At 45.2% G+C, this 5,307-nt stretch overlaps 1 non-coding gene across 1 annotated transcript; it reads right to left on the bottom strand.

The window, feature by feature from the left end:
* Positions 1-1,491: 1,491 nt before the first annotated feature.
* trnan-guu (transfer RNA asparagine (anticodon GUU)) lies at positions 1,492-1,565 on the bottom strand. The gene has a single exon. It is a non-coding gene; the product is annotated as a tRNA-Asn (tRNA).
* Positions 1,566-5,307: the final 3,742 nt, after the last annotated feature.

Here is a 5,307-nt window from a genome sequence, read left to right as displayed (position 1 = left end):
AGACGCCCACTCCAAATGGATCGAGTGTGACATTTTACATTCAAGCACATCCTCTGCCACGGCAGAAAGTCTACGGGCAATGTTCGCCGCCCACGGTCTACCGGTCATCTTGGTCAGCGACAATGGCCCGTGCTTCACAAGCACTGAATTCCAGGACTTCATTGCAGGCAATGGAATTAACCATGTCAGAAAGGCACCGTTCAAGCCAGCCTCAAACGGCCAGGCAGAACGAAAAGTGCAGATAATCAAACAGGGGATGCTCAGAATCCAAGGGGGTACCCTACAAAGCCACTTATCACGCCTCCTGTTGGCCAATAGATCCCGACCACACTCGCTCACAGGGGTTCCACTCGCAGGGCTGCTCATGATAAGGACGCTCAAAACCTGTTATCCCTTATACACCCCACCATGAAATAAATTTTTGAGAGCAGGCGCCAATCACAATATAACTACCATGACAGGAATACGAGGGCACGATATAGTGGTGTAAACGACCCTGTTGTTGTCCACAACTACACTGCAGGGCCTAAATGACTCGCAGGCACTGTGATTGCCAAAGAGGGCAATAGGATTCTGGTAGTTAAACTTACCAATGGACAAATCTGCCGCAAACTTATGGATCAAACAAAAAGGAGGTTCAGCAACCCCAAAGAAGAAGCAGAGGAAAAACATGATATAGAGTTCACTCTAGCACAGGTGACCGAACACTGGAACCAAAGGGAGGAGAGCCTGTCACTGTGGGCAGTCCGGATAGGCCTGAGGCACCGCAAACAGCAGACACACAGGCCAGCGCCCAACAACCGGAGCCCCAACTCAGGCGCTCTACAAGAGAGCGTAAACCACCAGAGAGACTCAACCTGTGATCCCAAAAAGACTGTGGGGTCATGTATTCAACCAGCATTGTAACCCATTTTTAAATTCAAAACCTGATAAAATTGACGGCATGCAGCCAACGTGCAAAAGTAAGAATTCTTTTAATCACCGTTAATTAGCCGATAACCTTCTTCAGAATGAAATAAATAATAATATAATTACTGAGGAACAGTGGTATCCTCAATCATTCATTTTCTCTTTACATGTGATGAAGTTTTATCCCTATCTCATTTACACGCTGTATGAGAATGGTTTAAAATTGTAAGTGTTTATGACTCAGTTGTAAAACCATTGATTGTGTGTGTGTCTATACTTGATAGGAGGAGCACTTGAGACCGAAGTTCCAGTTCTATATATGTATCAATAGAATCAATTTCCACCAGTTTCTTTAAACCCAATAACATAATTTATTTCTAATGGGCTGGATGGAACATGATCCATGTAAAAAATTGTTATCGTATTACTTGAACTGAATGCTCATAAAATATCGGAGTGGGAACTAATTGGATAACAGCACTGCTGGCAACATTTGCAGAATAGATTCGTGCAGCCAAAACGCACAATGACAACCTGGGACTGTGCTTCACCGAATATTCGGGGAAAAACAGTTAAATACTTCGTCCCTGGGTGGGCTCGAACCACCAACCTTTCGGTTAACAGCCGAACGCGCTAACCCATTGCGCCACAGAGACTGATGGAAGTATAAGGTTCAAGGCATCCCAAACCAGGGTGTCAGACAGTTAAAGCTTCAGATTGCTCTGACCGGCGTGGAACTTGTCCACTCTCAGTGGTACTTTTCACAAATAAATGGAGGGACATTCATTGTGGATGCGTGGAAACAGTCTGGTCCCGCACACTGCAGACACTTCCATGTCACCGCCAACCAGCTCTCCCGCAACCGGTGTGATCGACCTTCCAGCCTTCCGGTGCCTTGTCTGTGACAAAGTATTCTTATTGTCCCGAAGCCAGTGTTAGGTTTGAATTCCTTTTCAGCTCCTGACTGCGGATATTCCTGTGATTAAACAGGAACTAAATGCTAACAGGGACAGTTGGATTCACCGTTTCTTTGCTTGGTGAAATTTCAAAGATTGAAAGCGACGCACATCAACCCCAAACGTCCCGTGAGATGGAAGCCCAGTTGCTATTTCAAACTTGAATGCAGGTACAAGCAGAACTTATTCAAAGAAAGTCCAAGTCCCTGAGACGCCTGATTATTTGCACCAAACTCTTTGCAAAGAGTTGAGGTTCATGTTTGGTGATCTGGGCACATCTTTCCCCAAACTACAACACTTCAAACATAACTCAATGGCTGTAAAGCGCTTTGGGGCGTCATGAGTTCCTGAAAGGCGCTGCAGATATGCAAGTCCTGCTTTGCAAAAGTTCGATGCAATCTCAAAATATACGAGCAATATCAGGGCTCCTCTGGGACCCCTCGTAAATTTCAATGAACAACTCCAAAGGGAAATTACAGCCCGAGACCAACGAGCCAACTGTTTGACAAACGTGAAGATAAGGTGTAACCATGATCAAAGCATTTTTTTGTGTGTAGCTATTCAGAACATAAGAACTTAAGAACTAGGAGCAGGAGTAGGCCATGTGGCCCCTCGAGCCTGCACCGCCATTTAATATGATCATGGCTGATCCGATCATGGACTCAAGTCCACATCCCTGCCCGTTCCCCATAAGCCTTATTCCCTTATCAGTTAAGAAGCTATCTCTGTCTTAAATTTATTTCATGTCGTGGCTTTCTCAGCTCTCTGAGGCAGTGAGTTTGACAGATTTACAACCCTCTGAGAGAAGACATTCCTCCTCATCACAGATTTAAATGGGCGGCCCCTTATTCTGAGATTATGCCCCCTAGTTCTCGTCTTCCCTATCAGTGGAACCATCCTCTCTGCATCCACCTGATCAAGCTCCATCATTACCTTATACGTTTCGATAAGATCACCTCTCATTCTTCTGAATTCCAATGAGTAGAGGCCCAACCTACTCAACCTTTTCTCATAAGTCGACCGCTCATCTCCAGAGTCAACCCAGTGAACCTTCTCTGAGCTGCCTCCAAAGCAAGTATATCCTTTCGTAAATATTGTAAGTGTTTGTGATCCTCGCCCAATTGCCAGACGGACGGTTTGAATCGCCCCCACCTTACGAAAGTTCTAGATCCGGGAATTATTATTCAGAGTGTAAATTAAATGAGTCATGGAAAGGGATGCTTCAGTGATAAATCGTAGTATATTTATTTGGTCTAACATACACTGTCTAAAACATGCCCTGCTAAACAAAATCACTCTCTCTGTGGAGAATAAAATCCCGGTTACAAACAATATACATACAGTACAGAAATGAACCTAGTAACACGCAGTAATTCCCTGGTGGTATCTAACCCCACCCCTACCAATGAATTGCCCTCCCCAGAATAGCCCTGAAAAGCTTCACTTCTGAGAAAACCCTGAGCCCTTACCCAGCTGGCCTGGGATATCTGGTTACTGGCTTGGGACACTCGCGGCCATGTTCACCACCACACGCAGCCCGTTTCCTTGCTCAGCTCAGCTGTGGGAAGTCACTGCCTGGTCTTCAGTCTCGGTGGCTTCTTCTGCAGTACTGCGACCCCTTCCTCTGGTACATCGATCGGTGGAGCGAGAGCGAGGGGGAGAGGGGGCTCTCTCTAGACACAAGCTGCAAGCTGCAAGCTCCAAGCTTCACACCAAGCTCCAAGCTAAAAATAAAGTGGAAAGGACCCTGTCTTTCTGGGCGTCTTGCAACCCCTATCTTTCCCGCCAATCTTTAAAACCAATTTGTTTCTAAGCACGGGTACTTAGTCAGTGATGGGCCATCCCACCCATGCATTGGGCTGATGGCCCTTAGTCTGGTCATCTCTCTGAGCCTTTGTGTTAGGAAAGCCCCAGCTCCTCCTTGGCTGGCCAGGCTGGTGGGTTCATTGTTCTGTGTCTCCTTCTGAGATGGAGGTGAGAAGTGCTTTTACAAATTAGAGTGGCTTTGTCAGTGGCCCCGCTTCCTGGCCGACAGCTCTTTTGTCAATGGATGACTGACAGCTCTTTTGTCCCAGCTAACTGCCATGCGGTCTCTGGAGTTTTAACAAAACCAGCTTCTTTACATATCTGCGCAGGGTGTCCCCAGCACAGGGAAAATAGTCTCAGAAAAATAAAATCCACAAAATATTCTCGACTGAGTCCATTCTTTAAACAGAAACTTTGTGATCTCTTCATTCTGCTCTGCTAATTATCGATCTTGCCACGTAAAAAGTGCATTGGCATTGCAATGCATCAATGTAAAATTAATGAAAAGAAAATGCAACGTTTTGTCGAGTGCAAAACATGCAGTGCCTGCATTTCAAAAAGCATTGCTTTTATTCATCCTGCGGAATGCATATTGCACAGATAATCTCAGCACACATTGTGCAGGCAAAGGCAGCATTCGACAACAAAGTGATTTGTCCTCCGCTGATTTGTAGCAGATAACTGACGGTTGAGCACACAATTTGACAACTAGACTTGTAGATCAAGCATCAATGAAAAAGGCAACAAAACTGCCCACCAGCACCAGGTGTCTTTCACTTGTTTGTCCCAAATTTTCAGCAGCTGGGACAACAAGTATTTAGGTTTCACTGAGATTTGAACTCAAATCACTAGATTTAAAGTCAAGAGGGCTCACCATTACACGATGGAACCAACGATTCCAAAACATTTGAAACATACTTCGTCACAGACAAGGCACCGGAAGGCTGGAAGGTAGATCACACCGGTTGTGGGAGAGCTGGTTGGCGGTGACATGGAAGTGTCTGCAGTGTGCGGGACCAGACTGCTTCCACACATCCACAATGAATGTCCCACCCTTTATTTGGGAAAAGTACAACTGAGAGTGGATAAGTTCCATCCCGGTCGGAGCAATCTGAAGCTTTAACTGACTGACACCCTGGTTTTGCATGTCTTGCAGTTTGTATCTGTGGCGCAATGGTTTAGTGCATTCGGCTGGTAACTGAAAGGTGGGTAATCCAAACCCATCTCCGGGCGAAGCCTTTTAATGTTTTTCCCCGAGGATTCGGTGCCGCACATTTCCGGGTTGTCATTGTGCATTTTGGCTTCACGAATATATTCCGCAAACATTGCAAGCTTTGCTGTTATCCAGTGAGTTCCCACTCCAATACTTTTATGAACATTCAGCACAAGTAAAACGATAACAATTTTTTACATGGATCATGTTCCTCCATCCAGTCCAATCAAAATAAATTATGTTATTGGGTTAAAGGAACTGGTGAAAATTGATTCTATTGATGCATATATCGAACGGGAACTTCGGTCTCAAGTGCTCCTCCTATCAAGAATAGACACACACACAATCAATGGTTTTACAACTGAGTCATAAACACTTACAATTTCTCATTCAGCATGTAAATGAGATAGGGATAAAAATTCA

The sequence above is a fragment of the Pristiophorus japonicus genome, unplaced genomic scaffold (assembly GCF_044704955.1).
Source record: "Pristiophorus japonicus isolate sPriJap1 unplaced genomic scaffold, sPriJap1.hap1 HAP1_SCAFFOLD_252, whole genome shotgun sequence".
Taxonomy (NCBI): Eukaryota; Metazoa; Chordata; class Chondrichthyes; family Pristiophoridae; genus Pristiophorus; species Pristiophorus japonicus.
Note: the sequence above shows the minus strand (reverse complement) of the source record. Positions and strands in the feature narration are given on the sequence as shown.